Raw genomic sequence first — 20,181 nt, 5'->3', positions numbered from 1 at the left:
TTTGCTCTCCTTGCTCGCGTCTCTCACTTACACTCTCACGTCTTCTTATTCTCGCCCCTTTCTCTCTCTGTCTTTTTTTCTGTCTCTCTCTCTTCCCCTCTCTCTCTCTCTCATTTTCCCTCTCTTTCCTCTCTCTCTCTCTCTCTCTCTCTCTCTCTCTCTCTCTCTCTCTCTCTCTCAGGCCCCGCCCCCTCCTCTACCTGCGCTCTGCTGCTGCTGTTTTGGCTCCTGTCAGTGATTCACTCACAAGTTGGAATCAGTTGAAGTAGCATCTGCACAGCTCCAGCCTCCGTATCCAGGCTCTTTCTCTGTGCTGAGTGTCTCTCTGTGCTGAGAGTCTCTTTCTGTGCTGAGAGTCTCTCTCTGTGCTGAGTCTCTCTCTGTGCTGAGTCTCTCTCTGTGCTGAGAGTCTCTCTCTGTGCTGAGTCTCGCTGTAAGAGGCGGGCTGCGGGTCATGTTGGTGAGCAGTGTTTCTGTATCTGAGTTGAGAAGTGTGTTCTGAAGTTAACGCGGGTCTCGCGCTCGGTCCGCTCGGTTTGGCGCCGCTGGACGAGCGTTCCCGCCGCGGTCAGTGTGAGGAGAGAGAGGATGGGCAGCGCGAGCGAGCGGAGATTAAGGATGTAAACCACGGGAGAGCCGCCCGGAGAGACCGGACACACACCACACACTCCTCTAATCCTATGGCTTGAAGGTAAGACATGATGATATTCCAAAATTTACAGAGATATATAGCGGATATATGCAAATACATGACTAAACATGAGCTGAGGTAAAACTGAGCTGAGGTAAAAGTGGACATGTTGAGGCATGCTAATGGATAAAAAAACTGACTAACTTAACCTGAAAGACTTTTTTTTCTGTATTATTCCCACAAGTAAGAATTAATTAACTAAGTGCAGTGTTGAGTTTTGCTGCTAAAAAACTAATTCATTATTAATTAAGTTATTTAAATCAATTTAAAGCCATTTCTAACTTGGGTCTGGAATTAGCTACAATGCTAACGCTCGTGTAACGTTACCTTTTTATTTACATGTTACAGTAATGCTATGAGCTACAAATGTCAGTTTAAATGTTATATGCTGCCTTATAATGTGAATATAGCTAAATTTTAGATAAAAGTGCTTAAATTAATATTTTTGCTGTCATGCAAAAAAAACTTGGTTTTCCATTTTTTCAGGTTTTTAATTTTTTTTCTCATAATGTGGATCTGGGAGTTGTTCTTTTCATTGAGTCAAAATTCCAAACTGCAAAATGCTAAATGGATTAACATAAATGATTCTAAATGACTATTTGCTTCACATTCTCTTTCATTCAAAAAAGTTAAGATGTTTTTTTCCTTTTTCTGAAAACTGGCATTTTGAAAATAAGGTTTTTGTGTGGCAGAGATTATATGATGGTATCTGAGCTGCTGGACCAAATCCTGAGCTGGTGTGCAAGTCTCTTCAGTATTAATGAAAGAAATGTCCAGATTTTTATGTCTTGATAAGTCTCTAAATGTCATTTTACTCTAAGGTTCAGGGGAGCCGCTCTTTTCAGATGTACTTTTCTTTCCAACACTTGAGATTTTCTAACATTTTCCATTTTTAACCCACATCTTTTCTTCCTTTTCTTTTTCTATTCTTTCTCTCTCTCTCTCTCTCTCTCTCTCTCTCTCTCTCTCTCTCTCTTTTTCTCACCCCCTTGGTTTCAGAGAGGGGTCAGTGTTAACTAGTCTAGCCTGAGACCTCAGAAGATACTTAGAAATACATAATTGGCAAAGGCTAATGACAGTGGATTATCCTCCATTGCCACTTATTCAGTGTGTAATTGCTGAAAGTCAAGAGCCCTTTGTTGGATTGAAACAATCTTAAACTGCATGAAAGGTCACTCAGAATTCAGACATCTCTTCAGTGGAGTGCGTATCAATGTCTGTCTAAAACATGCAGACATAAAGCATATTTCAGGCTTTAAATGTCAACAACCAAAACCAACGATTAATACCGGCTGACGTGCGGTCCGGATGTAGCTTTCAAAAACAATGGCTATTACTTGACCTTTTCGGTATCAGACGGGCTTTCTCTCCCGTCCAATTTTGCTCCCTGACCACTGATTTTCCTCACATGACAGCAAGTCCATCACCTTTTGATAGGTGCAGCTGGAACGGCAATGATGGCCACATTCCAGCTGTACGTTTCGCACTTCTGTGCCAAATGGTGGGTGATGACAACAACATTCAATATTTGTGCCAACCTAAGAAAACCTCCCTTCAGGTCGACACATCAGACAATTTTTAATCAAATGACACGCACCGTTTTAGAGATCACAGCCTCGAGCTTGATTGATGGGAAGCCCTCAGTGTGAGGAGATTGCAAGTTGAGAGTGATGGTCAATAATTAATGAAGGACCTGTAAACAATTGAACAGCTGCTTTTATTGCTTTCCATTTGTTACAATGCACAGGATGGGCTTGTTCTTTGTATTTTTAATGTTGCTTTGTCCTACATCAAAAAGGTATTGATTGGTTGCACATGAACTTATCATGTTGCACCTGCACAGTTGGATGGTCTTCTGTGTTTTTCTTCCAGAATTGAGATGATGAAACTGGGCTTGTGGAATCACAATGGTGTTAACTGATGTTTTACATTGTAACAGATCATTATATTAACAATACACTGATCTGAGAATTACTGGAGTGAAATTATATTCGGTCACTGACAAATATTATGGTTTGTCAATTTATTATAATCAATTCTCTAATTATTTTAATTGAGGTTTTTCATGTGTTATGTTGCTTTTTGTACATTTTACTACATTATTTAGCAGAGATTGGTTTATTAGTTAAAACTGTAAGAAATAACAATACGATTTCCCAAAAATGACTTCTGTAGACAGTTAATTACCTATGATTTGTATTTGTCTAAAAAAAGCAAAAAAGTACTCCAATTCTGTTTACCACTGATGACAGTCTCTGTATTATCTGTAACATTGTAGGCGGGATGTGTGGGTGTGAATCTGCTCGATTTAGGGGACTCTGAGAGTTGACGCATAGCCAAAAAGAGCAGGGGCAATCATGGCTCAGTGGTTTGAGCACTGGGTTATTAATTACAGGGTTGTGGATTTAATACCCAGGTCCAATAAGGTGCTAGTCCTTTAACTGGGCCCTTTTGCTCTAGAGTACCATATCATGGCTTACCCTGCAATGGGAAAATAATGACTCTGTTGTACTGTGTGAGTATACTGGCATGCCAAAAGTCTTGGCACATCACTATGTAAATTGACCACACAATAGTTTGGGATTGCCCACGCCTGTAGAAGTTGTGATTGAACACTGACCATTGTATTCATGTCATGGTTTTTGGGTGAAGTCTGAAAGTGGGTGCCAGATAGATGGAAATTGTACATTCCTCATTGTCATCCACAGTGTCAGATGTGCATCAAGAATATGTCACAGTGGGCATTACCACCCACAGTGGACAGAGCTGTGGGTGGTAATGATTGTGACTGGCAGTATCTGACAACAATTATGACTCTAATACTTTTAAAATCTCCCTTCTCATTTCCCAGTAGAGTGACCATATGTATCCCACCTAGATTACATGCTGTGCGCATATGTCTCCAGTGAATAAGTATTTTTTATAAAATATATTTGTTTTTATCAACATATACTGTGGCATATATGTATTATAAGATAATTAGGTAGCTGCTTCACATCTAACAGCTTTAAAATTATTGTGATCCAAAGTCTTAGTAGAAGTGTTGTAGTAAAAAAAGCATCTCAGAATTGTTGCTACCTTGGACTTGTTAAAGTACGTAACACTGTGTAACCCATATTTTTGTCAAATTATGTAATATTACTAATTATTTAGTCATTTTCAGTGCTGATTTTATATCTCTCGTGTTGTCCAGAAATGAGGGTGGCCTCCATGAGGCGGGGCACAAAGCATGATTTCTACTTCTACCAAGAATAAGACATACTTATTCTTACTTAGAAATAGGGGTGTGCCATATCGTATCATACACAATAATATTGCCAACATTTTTGAATATCGTGAACAATATTTTATCCTTAAATATTGTGCCATATCACCCACCCCTAATTATTACATCAGGGTATTACTTTTTTGCTGTTTTTAGCAAAAGAAAAATTCACACTGTTCCTATTTCTCATTATATATCTACTAGAGACAGATTATATCTGTCCAGTATCCTTTGTTTTACTTCAGTTCTGGATATATGCAGATATATGGAGTGCATTATTAGTATCATGAAATTCTTGTATTTTTAACATATCAGTATTCTTGAACTAGTGTTTTGTCATATCACCAAGAGCATCGTTATCGCGAAAATACCATTAAATATTGTGATATTATTTTAGGGCCATATCGCCCACCCCCACTTAGAACTACTTTAACTTACACGTTTGTTGTCATTTGTTATCCTGTTCCTAATAATATAAACATAAAACTATGCTGGATATCACCCATGGCCCACAATTCTTATATCAACCCCTAGATATAGCATAATACATTTGACAGGTTGGAGTAAATTAGCACCTCGTTTGGTGTAGAATATTTAGAATAGTCATAATTATTGAAAAGCTTTGAGAACCTGACCTCACCTTTGAATGGTGCAACATAAATAATGAGCGTTTCCAGCCGCACTTCACATGTTTAATAAGCCACCTATTGTAAAACTGTTAGACAGAAAATCACAAGCTGTTGTCAGATACTGCACCACTTCTGTGTTCAACAGGTCTAGTCACGTCAGGCAGGATTACATTTATATCATATGCCCCCTGTTTGCACCCGCTAGCAAAGAACTTGACTGGTACTTCACCCAGCTTCTGCAGAGCACAGACTGATTTTAATGTGTTTGACCCACGATGCCTTTTAGCTATGCAGTTATTTCTGCTCCTCATCCCCAGGCCCACTGTGCAGTTCTGCCTTGCAGACATTGCAGAATTTGCAGGCGCTTCAGACCGTGACTAACTCCAGATCGTAATCATATGCGTAAATAAAAGGTGTCCTCAAAATATGCATGCACCAGTGGGTGCTGTGGCTGCGTGAGAACAGTTTGGAAGTGTTCTAGCTCCAGACGTAAGTCTGCTCGATACCCGACTGAAGTTTTGGGTCGTGTAAGTGATTATGAGGGATTAAAGCGGCTGTGTGAGCCCAGCTTGCTCGGAGAAATTTTGCGAGAAGGGTGCTGAACGGCACACTGTGAGCTGCTGTCGCTGCCGCTGCCTCTGTTTCTTGTTAGCATGGTTGTTGTGGCTTTATGGGCTAAAATTTAATCACAGAGCAGAATGAATGTGGTCACAGATAACAGCAATTTGTTTCTGGTGTGCTGGTAAATCACCGTGCTGTAATCACTCTTGATACTGACCTTTCAGGAGCACACCTGACATGAAAAAACACACAGCTAGCATGGGTGCTTGTTTTTTGAAGCCTCTGATTAATGGAGGCAATAAAACTCATGCGCTAATAGTGTGATATACGTAGCACATGCGTCAGTTGGATACATTTCTATCCATCTCTTCCATGGAGACACTTAGGAAGGAATGTCTTAGGATGCATGAGGTTAAGAGTGGTGCTAGGTGATGAATTTGCTGATTTTTGCTGTTGAGTGGTTTATAGGTAATAGCATTATGTTTGATAAATTAATTAGCCCATTGTTAACAAGCAGTTTAAGCAAGTTAAGTGTACACATGGTATTGAAAAATCGAAATAAAACAAGAAAATCTGGTTAATATTGATAGCTCTGTTTGCAGTTGAAAAGCAATGTAATAATATGGGAGATTTTTATAGTTAGTTTTCTGAAAGAAGCAGCGCATCACTATTAGACTGTTTTAGCTCTGGGATAATCAGTTGCTAAACAAGCCTTGAGACTTTTGCAGGAAAGGGAACTCAAACTTGGTAAATGAAGAGGCTTAAGTCATTGTTTAAGGCGAGTGGGTATTTATTCTAGGCTAAAAGTTAACCATAGCAAATACATTTTTATTATCTTGTGCGCACTTAAGGACCTAAGGCCAGAACTGAAGTTCATGGCACCCTTAATACTCATCCAGCCCAAATAAGAGAGTTTTGAAAGCACCCTCATACTTGAGCTAAATACATGTAAGAAGGGAAACTCAAAATTACTAAAAGAAAGATGGTTAATTGTTTTGGAAGTGAGTTCGTGTCTGTGCTAAGCTAAAAGCTGACTGGCGATAACTCTGGAATATATATGAAAATTAATCAAAGCTGGCTATGCAATGCAACACTGCCGTTACACAATAGCCGGTAAAGTAGATCTCATCTATTTTTTTCAGAAGTCAACCATTAAAAAACACTGTGTTTTATTTTAAGAAAACAAGTTTTAATGGCTGTCCAGCCAAAGTCATATACTTACTATTTGTACATCAAAGAACAGCTTAAAATATTTAGTAAATGCATTCTTTGCCACCTTTCAACATTTCTCTCCTGGGTATAACTTTAATGCAAGCAAAATATAAGAAAACATTCCAGTCAATACAAGCTATTAGTTGAGGTTAGTAGAAGCCTTTCAGTTTGTGTGTGGAACAGACCGAAGTAATAATGTCCCCAAGTGTGAAAGAAAGTTAAACAAGCAAGCTCACAAAAAAGGGCAGATCTTTCCTTCTTTGAAAAAATTGCCTTTTTTACCTAAGAATTTAACACAGGGGAAAGCACACTCCTCAAAAGCAGAGTTACAGAGTCATTAAATATTGCATTTTCTAGTGCTTGAGAATAGTGGGTGATTATCATCAATAATGCAAACTTTATTCAATGTATCTAATCCTTTGATAATAATGAGCCAGATTATAGCCTGTACTTGCTGTATGTCCACAGAAGCAATATGTAGTATCCCAAACACTTGTTATGTATGTGACTTGATGTTTAAAACAAGTTCAATGTGAAATCCTATCATCATTTGAACCACCCCTACCTCAATGTCAGCAGCATATTAGCCCAGGGCTAACATTTTAGCTTGTGGCTAGTGCCTACTCTGATAAACTGAAAATGGAGATTTCAGTTTCTTTTAATTTTTACAATATCAAAAATTTATCACACGAGAATGACTTTATTAACTTGATTAATGCAGATGTTTCAAATCTGAAAAACATCGCAATACCCTGCTGTGCTACATTTTTCAATACTGCCCGGCACTTAATATCCTTCCATCTATACCAGTGAGACGCTCAGAGAGCACCATTGTGAAACAACAGCAGGGGTCAGAAAGACCAGCATATGTCCAGAAGGCAGAAGAAAAAATCCAATAGAGCGTCAAGCAGGAAGTCGCCAGGGCCACTACATCACACCGCCGGCTATCTCCTACCCCATCCAGCGTTTGCCAGGGGAGGACGAGCTAGAGTTATGACTCCAGATGGATCGTGCGGCACAGCGCTTGTGAGAGAGCGAGGCAGGCAAAGGGGCGGGACAGAGGCATCACCGGTTGTTAGGAGACCGCCATGGCACACAGCCTTAATGAGCTCATTGGAGGCTTGTTACAGTGCTCCTCTGCTCTCCAAGAAGCAGCCGGTCCACACTTTCCCTAATGGCTGGCTGAGAGTGAGAGATTGCTGGAACAGACAGAACTAGAACGCTGGATAATGCAGTGGATGACACACAACCACCGCTGCGCTGCCCTGGCCCAGCTCACGCAAGGTTGGCATGTTGATGCTCAGTGTGGCTCATCATGTTAAAGTGCCCTTCTTTCATGGAAGCCTTGAATGCATTAGAATGAGTCCACAGAGAATATTAGGGGGAATCTATAACGGGAGCCTTGGCTCATGACAGCCTTTTTTTTGTTAGGGCTATATAGCACAGGAGCATAGCTCAAGCTATTTACAGTATATTGGACTATATGGACACTTTTTACAGTACATATTCATGACTCTGTGTCTCTCTTGTTTAGAAAAAGACAGTTTCCTATATTATAATGGTGTTAAATATTGAATGAGGCAATTTATGGGAATCTGTCTCTGGCCTGTGTGTGCATAATATTAGTTTGAATTCCTATAGTATACCAAATTGTCAAAGGGTATGTGTAGAATAGTCATAAGTCATACACTTATGTCCAGGTGAAAAATCTGTACTATTAGGGCTTAACAATTAAAAACAATGCTCCCAATATGTATTGTAATTTTAATCTAATTTTAATTTTAATCTACAGGAATTTAAGCCAAAAGTAGTCAGTAGTCAATGATCCAAAATGTCAAATATTAATTATGCACTCCATGTAACCTATCTGCCACTCCAGTTGCCTCTTGTGTAACCATTATTTGAACTAAATTGCCAACATACAGCTCTGGAAAAAATGAAGAGACCGAGAGAATCAGTTTCTCTGATTTTGCTATTTATAGATATGTGTTTGAGTAAAAAGAACATTGTGGTTTTATTCTATAAACTACGGACAAATAAAAATTGTCATTTACAGCATGTATTTGCAGAAAATGAGAAATGGCTGAAATAACAAAAAAGATTCAGAACTTTCAGACCTCAAATAATGCAAAGTTCATACATGAAACATCAAACAAAGTTCAGAAATCAACATTTGGTGGAATAAGTCTGGTTTTTAATCACAGTTTTCATGTATCTTGGCATGTTCTCCTCCACCAGTCTTACACACTGCTTTTGGATAACTGCAAGCAGTTCATCTTGGTTTGTTGGCTTGTGATCATGCATCTCCCTTTAGATTTTCCAGATATTCCAGAGGTTTTCAAATTGGTAAAATCAAACTAACTCATAATTTTTGAGTGTTCTCTTATTTTTTTCCATAGTGATATAGCCTATACATTTTTTCACATTTCAAACCATTAATTTTTCATATCTATATCAGGACTACATTTTTAAAATTTAGATAACCCAGTCCATAAACAAATTTTACATTTCATAGTATTAAAGTGTGACTAAACTCAACAACAAAATTAATACACCCTTTAACATTTTCACAAACAAAAAGGCTATTTTCTGCTGATTATTCACACTTTTACTGTTTCCAGTCTATTACGTAGTGGATGGGCTGTGAGTTTCTGAAATTTGATGCTCCTGTTGGTCACTGCAGCAACATATGAAGCATAAAAAGACTCTTTCTGCCCAGCCCTTCACACTAAGCTCTAACATTTATTTGTCTGGGTGCCAAAAGAGCAGGAAACCCACCAATATTTGGGGTGGGTTTACACATTAACTTACCTAATAAACACAGAAGACCTAATACAGTATTAAAAACATTCCTACACTGAGAAAATTCTGTGTGTGAAAGAGTAAAAATCCTTGAATGCTTGAAAAATCCAACCTTTCTAGTTAATGGTCAACAGGGATCTGAGGGCAGCAGAAAAATCTCCCTTGTGCAGAAGGGTTACAAACTGTCTTTGACAATTTCAGTTCTGGGCGGTCTGCTGTTTGAAACAAAAAAAGTGCAAATAAAACAGGTGTTGGAGAGATAGGCTATTCAAACTCCTCATGGATTGTACCACGAATTTAGCTCTGTCTGAAAAGTGATTGTGACTATTATAGAGTTATACGAAGGAAATACTAACCTGTATTGTGTCACATTAATCTAGTCGCCCTTGTGATATTTTGCACTGCCATTGCCATAGAAACCACATCTTTCATTGTTGGTAAATCTAATAATGTTTTTGCTGACAGAATCAGAGTAAGATTGGCTCTAAAGAAAATTACACTGTATTATTCTCCTGTAAGATCTCTTATTTTTCTTTTCTGAGTTCAGGTACCCTATCATGGCATTTCAAATTAGTCTAGTTTGTTGTACAGCTGGAGAAAATTGCATCTGTCATTGCGTTCCCTTGTAATTCTGTGAAAAAGACGAAATTGATACATAGCTGCATTATACTTTGGGTCCATTTTAGCATTCACACTAGGGTTTTTGATAACCAAAACAAATGGAAAAAAAGACTGGGCAGATTTCCTGATGTACGTTTGGCCACAATAAGTGTACTAGGGCTGCACGATATTGGAAAAAAAATTACAAAGCAAATGTCCTTTTTGACGATATATATTGCGATATAAAACAATGCAGGGCCCGTGACACCACCAACCCCGCCCCCACCCGCGCGCTGTCTCTTGTCCATTTTCAGTTGTCCATATCTGTGCTAAATTGTGCTGGACTGAGATGCACAGCTTTCATCGTTTACAAGCACGTGCCCAACCATGTGGATGAAGACCATGCAGTTACCTTGTATTTACTCCTGCCCCCCTGGGCTTTTTTGTATGTCTTAAGAGAATTTTTCACATCTGCACATTTTAGTCCAGTTAAATCTGATTTGTTTGGGCACATGTGAATACATTCTTCACACTAGTATCCAGACTAAAACGATTGCACTGAGACCCAAGAAAGGTGCTTTTGTCAATCTGGTCACACCGAACTCTGGAGCGTTTCGAAGTAAGTTTGAGCCACAAGGCCCTTTAGGTCTAGTATAAGCTGGAAAGATTTACAGCTATGTAAAAAAATGCCCTCTCTGCCATTAATCCATGTTAAATTGCACATAAATATACACAAGTCTAGAACACAGGACCTTCTTTTTGTATTTAATTTCTTGCTCCTGTCCCAAAACGTTCCCACATGGTTAGTTTTTATTACTTAAACACATAGTAAATGATGTATACTTATTTTACCCCAGAAATAAAGCAAAGCAAAATATTGCTAAAACATTCATTTCAAAGATCATTTTAGACCATACATTTTTCGTTATTCGTGTGGGTACAGTTGTGAGGCTTTCTATAATGGTAACACATGACCATTACAGAATAACATTAGTTGCTTTACAATTATGATTTTTTTAAAGCATTCACAGATGTTATATTTTGTATTACTTTCATATTTATCTTTCCCCTTTTATCATTTTTTATTTATATAAAAACATCTCACATGCAGAATAAAGCATGTTCTGTAACTACAAGAGTACGAACTTCAGAGGAACATAAATTAATTTATTAATTTATTATTCATGATGACAGAAGACATTCTGTGGTCAAAACTGCTCTCATTTGAAATAACTGTGATGTTTAGCTGTGCATGAACATCTGAAGTTAAGTCTGAGAACTGAGCTGAAGAGAGAAGATATGTGAAGTTTGAAGGCTTGCTGTAGTTTTTATCAGAACAGAAAATCGTGCTCAAGTACAGCCAATAAAACTTCTAATATCAGAGCTTGAAGTGTAAATCACTCAGTTTGAAAAAAATACAAAAAACATACAAAGCACCTGATTAAAAAAAAGCACCTGCAGAACTGTAGAGTTATTAACTTTGAATTGGACTGAAAATAGAGTGTAATAATGCAGATTATTACTTTTTCAATTACAAAAAAAAATTATATATAATGAAGAGAGTTTAAGACTGTATAAAATATCATATTTAAAAATATCTCTGTGATGGTAAATGAAAAAAAAATAAACGAGATCGGGGGCAGCTTTGGACAAAATAAAAAATACAATTGTGTTCATTTTCTCAATATGACGAGCACATTTTTAGTTTTGATCTGTTCTGCAAGACATGACAGCACAGTAATCAACTTGATTATCACATCAGTTGTATTATTCACTGACAAAGGAAAGTAACTAGTATGATATCCCAGACCAGCTAAAGAGGCTAAAGAATGCTGCACAGATCTGTAGGACATGCGCGTGGGGTAGGGGTGGGTGATATGGCCCTAAAATAATATCACGATATTTCATGCATTTCATGGTATTTTTGTGATAACGATATTCTTGGTAATATGACAAAACACTGAAAAATACAAGAATACACTACTGCAACAAAATGAAAATTAAATTTTGTTATTGCATATGATATGATATGGCACACCCCTAACTGAGATATTAAAAAATACAATCATTTTATCAGATTTGTAACAGAAGTCAATGATCCAGAATGTCAGGATACTAATAATGCTTTACAAATATCTCCATATATCCAGGATTAAAGTAGAATTAATGATACTGAACAGATCTCTAGTAGATATATAATGGGAAATGGGAACAGTGTGAATGTATCTATTGCTAAAAACAGCAAAAACATTAGTACCCTGATGTGCAGAATTAGGGGTGGGTGATATAGCACGAAATTTCAGGGTATAATATCATTCACGATATTCAAAAATGTTGGCGATATTATTGCGTACGATACGATATGTTACACCCCTGGTGTGGGGCCTCCTGCATCAAATGTGGATGTGATTTTAATGCTTGTTTTGAGATCTTTATGATATGTTACATACTGCTCTCCCATAACTTTTGGCATTTTGGCTGTGTGTATTAAATAATTAAATGCATGGGAGAATGATTTTCTCTTTAGAATAAAAATAGGTTCAGTGGTCACTAATTTGCACCCATTAGATGGCAAAGACCTTTAATCAAGCACTCTCACCTTAAAAGGCCTCTTCTTGAGTTATTTATGACCTTTAGCTCATTGAAGCAAGATGGGGATTTTTTTTCAATACCTCAGCTGTTAGTAGAGGAGGGGATATTTTATTTATTATGGTTTTTAGTTTGATGAAAACTTATTGTAGTGCAGAGAGTCTTGGTAATTTATGTATTTATACATTTTTAATTTCCTTATTTTTAATATAAATTGTGTACTTTTCTGAAATAAAAAAACAAATGTCTGCTGCCAGATTTATGTGCATTTAGTTTTTATACATAACATTTTATAACTACCTAAGAATATAAATATTTATGAAATGCTGATTAACTCTATATATTTTCCACGGTTTAAAGACTTGAAGCCTGAAGAATATGTCATGTTTCCCTCCACGCAAGCAGCTATACTCTAGTAGATTGTGATTCCTGCAGTTTTGGTCTCTTCAAAAGGATGAAAGGATGTGTTCCATATCTCGGGGTTCCTTCTGCTGTCAAATCAAGACTTGTCCTTTTGGTCAGCGCTAACAAAACGAGCGCTCCAGCGAACCACATGAAGCGTGCTGAGAGTGCTCTGTGGTGCCACACTGTTGTTCACACAGCACAACAATGCACAGACAGCGCCAATGGAGCGTGCTGTGCACGGACATAGAAAGGAGCAAGCTATGTGGCAGTTGTGGCATTGCTGGAAATAATCACAATCGTTTATGGCATTTACACTGTGGGGGTGATCTAATTAGGATTTTTAGAAATTCTACAGGATTTTCCAGGATTATTTAAGTTTTATCTCTACAGGGATGCAGCAATAATGTGCCTTCCATTCACTTTGTAAATCAATGTGTTTAGATTTAAACACTTAAGGTATTAAAGGGTTTAGCCAAGAAAAACTCAAAATATTAGTAGTACTGGTGTTGAAATATGAGCCACATTTAAGCCACACTAGACTATATTGACGTATTATACAAAATATAGAGATAACCTCATTAGTTTCTCCTGACATCATAATAAACCATTTTGTTTTTTAGCAATGACAGCCCATTAGGGGTGTGCCATATCACCAACATTTTTGAATATCGTGAATGATATTATACCCTGAAATATTGTGCCATATCACCCACCCCAAATTACGACATCAGGGTACTACTTTGAGATGACAAGTTTTCTTAAAACCAGTGTTTTAATTCAATTATGTTCTATTTATTTAAGATACTTCAACTTTTAAAATTGTCAGTTATCTGAATCCAACATCTGAATAATTGTAATGATTAAAATTGTAATTGCATGATCATGCTACTCTATTGCCATTATACCAATGGCATAAAATGGTCTTATTACCATAAAATGACATGGACAGTTCATCATCCAAATAAAAATAGTGATTGTGACGGGCCTGGACACTGTTCTTCCGTTTACATAACAAATATAGCATCAGCATGATTGAAGTTGTCATTTTAAGAGAAGAATGATATATATAATATTGCTTTGATAAATTATATTGATGCTAATACAAATTAAGTGAGTGCAAATATGTTGAAACAGTGAGCAGCTGTAGATAATCTGTGGTGTAAAATTTTTCACAGTTTCTGATAGAGACTTTAGACAAGCGTTTTTTATCAAGAGAGCTCTTCAAGAGAGGCTTAAGAGATTAAGAGCCTCTCCATTACAGGTGGTTCCACTTGAAAGCACAACATCCCACTAATACACTATACACATAATTTAGCAAAACAACATAAATACATTTTAAGAAACAACAGTAGTATTACTACATAAATACTGGAATTTATTATTTAAAAGACATTCTAAAGTACATTCTGGAGCCTACAAAAACAGTTATATCCGATGATTAGTTTAATTAATTATTATGGGGACACAGTGTAATGCATTTCTTCTTCTTCTTCTTCTTCTTCTTCTTCTTCTTCTTCTTCTTCTTCTTCAATATTCTGCCGGATTTTTCTCCATGTATCTTGTTGCACACTTTTACAATATTAACACTGTTTTACCTTCAATCTGATTGTGTGATCCTTGTAATGTTACTTAGGAACACTATGGCAACCAACTTGGAAACCATAGCACCCACCTGAGAAATCATATCAACCACTAAGCAGTGTCATGGCGATTACCTATTAACCACTTAGGAAAAACATATTCCATACCATAAAACCATTTAGCAAAAACCTAGCAACACCATAGCAACGGTTTAAAACATATAGAGGCCACTTTGCACCACCATAGCAGCCACCTGCTAGTTAGCCACTAAGGAATCACCATAGCAATCACCTGGGATACTGTTGTATCAATTTAACCACCGCTTAGCAAGTCCATTTCAAACAGCTGGAAACACCATAGAGAACCACCTGGATTACAAAAGCAGAAATTTAGCAACAGCCTGAAGTGAACCATTTTATCAAAACCATTTATCAAACATTAACCCTTAGAACCCTACAAAATCGCACCTTTTGTTCTCAGCTTTATTACTCAGGACCCCTAAACACATAAACATAATCCATATATGGTTAGAAAGGGCGGAACTTATTCTTTCTAAAAATAGTAATAACATTGCAGTGTGGTAAAGCCTCTACAAGAAACCCATTGAGAAAAACACCTAAGTGAGATCTCCTTCCTCAACCAATATTATTTACCTTTAGTGCTTTAAACATATTTATATGATGTTTCGAACCAAATAATATTAGTAAATGACTGAAAAGTGTCCACAGAAAAAGTGTGAAACTACCTGCACTCAAACTAAAGCTAGGTATGGTGTGCGCACTACTTTATATAGTTTTTATTTTACTCAATAGTTTTAAAATACTCAGTGGTATAGGCTGCTCTGAGTGTCAGGTTTTTAATAATCTACATGTATCCTAGAGGTGTGATTATCAAGAAAAATGCTGTTCATGTATTTTGTCAAAGTAATAAGCCCTGTAATGAACTATCATCAATATTCTTATGCTTTCAACTCATATACACTCTAGTCTAATAATTTTTGAAAATATATCTTAGGTGTGAATATAGTTAAAGTCTATTCATTCACAAATAAGTAAAAAAAAACAGGCGCTTGGTAAAATTTTGACCAAAACATGACCAGTTCCAGCAAAATATAACAATTCTGCTTCCTTTTACATTTTAAATGATTACATTTTTGAGCAGCTGTATGGCTTCTGGAGTGAAACAGCTCATGGCTCATGTGTCTGATATAATTACTGTATTATAAGACCTGAAAGAGGAACTGAAAAAAAAAAACAAAGAAAAACAAACCAAAACAGCCTAGGGTTCAAAGGGTTAAATATTGTTATTACATATTAGTGTAGTATTTTGACTCAAAAGCAACACAATGAAATTATGTATCGCATAAAGGTTGCATCTACATAAATTGCATAAATACTTTTTAAACATTAGTAAAGCACCTTTTTTGCCCTTACGTAAAGTCCTAAACGTGACAGGCTAGATAGCCTAAGTATCAAACCCATGAGTTAATTGTGTTCTTCTCCTCAAAGAAAACATCTCAGGGAACTTTTAACTAAAATATATGTTTATTTAATGGTGCATTTCAGCTTTTCCTAATGTTTTACAACATGAATACTGCAATATGGTTATAACTACTATATATTACAGCACTGCACCTAACAGCAGATACCTTTTGTATAAAATATGTGCCATACAAAACAAGGCACCTGACACTAAATACAAGCATCAGCACAACACACAGACACACTGCTATCAGAACCATGCTCCGGTGCCCAGTTCTCTTATCAGCAGTTTAAAATGCATTAAGGGTCACAAGGGTGTGTAGGTGACAAGCGCCCTGAAATTCAATCTAGCATTGAGGTGCTTAGTGACTAAAAGCCGTTTCCCCAAGGTCAGCAGGGCCAGAGAGGATTTCCAGAGAAAGTCATCTCTGAAACATTTGACAGTGTTTCAGAATGGAAGAGCTTTGCAGATAAATAGAAGTCAATGCTGTGATCTTCTTCATGTATTTGTGCAGGAACAGCCCATTTTCAGATATAAGTCACATGATGGAGCATGAAAAAATCATCTGCCGAAGATAGAATGATCTATGTGGAAATGGTGATGTGAAAGGTGCACTGTTTGTACTTATTTACAGAATACTTACAATTACACAGTTGTAAAATGAACTTTATGAGTTGGGGGATGTGTCAATACATAACACTGATATAACAACAACTACAGTGTACTTTTAATAGTTTACTCTCATGCACACATGAAAGATCAAATATACAGCTCTGGAAAAAAAAATTATATTCCTTAAAAATGATGAGTTTCTTTGATTTTACCAAAGTGAAAACTTCTGGAATATAATTAAGAGGAAGATGGATGATCACAAGCCATCAAACCAAGCTGTACTGCTTGAATTTTTGCACCAAGAGTGGCAAAAAATGTATTCAAAAGCAGTGTGCAAGACTGATGAAGGAGAACACATCAAGATGCTTGAAAATTGTGATTAAAAACCTAGTTTATTCCACCAAATATTGATTTCTGGACTTTTAAACTTTATGAATATGAACTTATTTTCTTTGCATTATTTGAAGTCTAAAAGCTCCGCATCTTTTTTGTTATTTCAGCAATTTCTCAAAGCAGAAAAACAAGTAAAGTAAAAAAGCAGGTGTTTTTGTTGTTTTTGAAAATCATTCCATCGTTCCAAAATACAAAACACAAGCTTCTGTGTGTGATTGAAGGCAGCAAAAGCCACAATGCTATCAGACACCGCAGACGGCCTTGGCAGTGTTGGAGTGTGTATGCTGTGATGCTAATTGTTATTCTGAGCTGGATTACTTGCTGAATGCTGTTGATAGGCTAAAGGTACCACAATGGTTGGATGGAGCAATAGTTCTTAAACTGGTAAACAGTCATACTGTAAAAAAAAATTTTTTTTTTGTTTTATCTCATCTATATAATTTTTCAGTGTCCATTTATAATTTGCTGATTTGTTCATAGGGTAGCATGGTGGCAAAGGTCGGTAGTGCTGTGGTTTCTTGGCAAGAAGGGTTCGCTTCCCGGCTGTGGAGGGGTGGGGGTGGGGGGGGAAGATTCTTTCTGTGTGGAGTTTGGACGTTCTTGCTGTGTCCATGTGGGTTTCCTCCAGGTGCTCCGGTTTCTTCCCACCTGTCTTTTTATGTGAATTGGAGATGCTCAAAATTGTCCCTAGATGTGTATGTGTCTGTTTGTCTGTCTGCACTGCAATGGACTGTCGGCCTGTCCAGGGTGTATCATGCCTTCCGCCCGATGGCTGGCAGAATTGGCTCCAGCTCCCCCGTGTCCCGGAATGGAATAAGCGGGTTTTACATGAGCCAGATAAAACAAAACCCGACAGAGAATTAAACAAAGCAAAGCCTGCAATTTTTATTCAGGCTAAGGTGGGAGTTGGAAGGACACAGTGGTACCTAGCATCCATAAAGGGAGCCTCAATCTAAAATGAAGTCTTGCTGTTTCATATGATATGATATGTATGTCATGTCTACAGGATCTGATTGTATTCATGCAGGGCCACCCCACTTTTTCAGATGTAAGACACATGATGGTGCATGATGAAATCATTTGCTGGAGGTAGAATGATCTCGGGAGAAGCCTACATCTGATGGCGATATAAAAGATGCTCCATCCATAGCAATTTGTTCATCTTCTTTTGTTGGATGCAAGAAGGTAGAGCCCAGTTTTCACTCTTTGAGTCATAAATCAGTATTTTTTTTCATGCAGAACATCCTGCTTTAATAGTGAAGCCCTCCTCCTGAGTTTTAAATGTCAGCTTATTTGAAAAGGCAATGTTTTTGACCCCGCTGGACTTGTATAGTTATATCAAGCGGTGGTGTGATTTATAAGTGCTCTTTTAAAGCACTGTAAGGCCTTTTTTTCTCATCTTTTTTTTTTTGGAGCAGGAATTTTAAAGGTTGCTCTTGACTATTACTGCTGTGTATGTCTCTGTGTTTTCTCAGCCGTGCGTCTGCGGGAGCTGACAAGGCAGACAGCTAAAGAAATACGAGCACTCTAATCTCCCCAAGGCTTGTCATTCACTTTTGGATAGGAGTTGACAATGCGTTTAAGGGGGCATACTCTATCAACCCGCTTGGAGCGGCACTTCCCTTCTTCCGTCATCCGGCAGGGCTTAGCACCTCCGCAATGACCCTTTTCTCAGCAGTCCGTTTATGCAGAACGCCAAAATTTGACACACCTGTTTCCATTGAAAAGGATTAATATTGAAGGGAATGGAAACCTAATCTACTTGGGATAAACAGTGGAGACGATGTGTGTAATGGTGGACTGTCACACTCTGCTGTGTGGATATACTTGGCAGATAAGGGCCTCTCCACAAATGAGACACATAATTAAAAACTGATTGTGTGTGGATTAGGATAATGAGAGTCATCAGCGTATGATAACTCCTCAAGTCAGTTCACATCTAATTGAGCATATCTCATCATTTGAGCAAGCCTTTGTTGAGATGATTGCACACTATCTACATTTACATGTACATTGGTGAGCTGCCTCATCTGATCCATTCATGTTGAGTTTCAGTAAAGAGCATCTAGAAATGGAACAGAGATGGGTATGACGTTTTAAACTGTTTCTATATAAAGCCTCCGCGATTTTCTACATTTTTTACATGCAAGCATTAAATTCTGGCTGACCAATAGAAGCTATTTTGCCATGTTTGCAGACCAATGCAAATTAAGCTAGTATCAAGCTGTCAGAAGAACAGCTTATCTTGTTTTATAGCATGAAATACAAAGGCTTAAATATACAGAAAGAACACGCTGACTATAAAAATGTGGAGGATAAAGTGAATACTGTATATGGTGGAGAGGAGCTGAAAGGCTTGGGAAGGACTGAGAAGAACATAATGTTTGTGCATCCTAGTCTGTTTATGTCCACAAAGAACTGCTAACTATAGCTTCACTCGCTAATGAGCACTGGTGTGGCAGAGGGTAATTTATGAGAGCAGTGAAGTTTCTAGCACGGTCTACAAAGCACTAAAGACAAAAAAAAATATGCATCTGACTTGGCAGGATCATTCCACTACAGGAACAATCCCATTGTTTTATTGGTTCATAAAAGTCACACAAAGTGCAAATAGGGTTTTATACCATTATAGGGTTTAATAACCTTTTCCAGCACTTAAAATCGTTTCACATCAAGCCGAGTGTCCATTTTGAAAGTGAACACTTCTATATTAATGGTGTATTTCAGAACCAAGTCATAAACTTGTGTATTGTGATGCTGCATTTTTTTTTATTTGGAGCCAACTCTATTTTCTGTGTTGTATGGAAACATATCATTTTATAGCTTATATGGCTTAACATTAGGTCTGGTTATTGTACCGGTACAGGACCTTGAAACTGTACTTTTTTCGATGCCTTTTTTCAAAAATTGCAAACAAAAAATACAAAAAGTGATAATTATTCTTACACAAAGGATCTATTTATCATAAGAGTAGGGACAAATAATCTCATTCTCATACTGTCACTGTCACTTTTGGATCTTGTTGGAACAAAAACAATGAGCATGACTGTGGAGCTTTATTAAGAACAAAAATAACATCATTACTTTAACTGCTTAAACTACAAATATTTTCTCTAAGCATTGAGCATATTACTGGAGCATTTCAATGTTAAAGTTCTTTTAAGGGATATCAGCATATGTTTGGCAACATTTCATTATATTAGTGTTGTCAATCACTTAAAAATTAAATGAAATGAAAACAAAGTTTTAATGCTGAAATTTCCCAGTATTATTGTGAGGGGACAGTAATAATAGTGTAGTTTGGTTTAGGTCTGGCAGACTAGATCAATTTGTACTGCATTATAATATTGAAAGAGAGA

General features: G+C 37.2%; 1 protein-coding gene across 3 annotated transcripts in view; it reads left to right on the top strand.

Annotated features, from left to right (window-relative positions):
• The first annotated feature begins 400 nt into the window (after nt 1-400).
• Nucleotides 401-20,181, top strand: part of drd2b (dopamine receptor D2b) — a 247,899-nt gene continuing 228,118 nt past the window's right edge. For 2 of the 3 annotated variants that reach the window (XR_007438092.1, XM_007245240.4), the window contains exon 1: nt 403-691. The gene's annotated coding sequence lies outside the window, so the exon portion shown is untranslated. Of the gene's footprint in view, nt 692-20,181 lie in introns of all 3 variants that reach the window. The other variant, XM_007245241.4, reaches the window with a different exon arrangement.

The sequence above is a fragment of the Astyanax mexicanus genome, chromosome 1 (genome assembly GCF_023375975.1).
Source record: "Astyanax mexicanus isolate ESR-SI-001 chromosome 1, AstMex3_surface, whole genome shotgun sequence".
Lineage (NCBI taxonomy): Eukaryota > Metazoa > Chordata > Actinopteri > Characiformes > Acestrorhamphidae > Astyanax > Astyanax mexicanus.
Note: the sequence above shows the minus strand (reverse complement) of the source record. Positions and strands in the feature narration are given on the sequence as shown.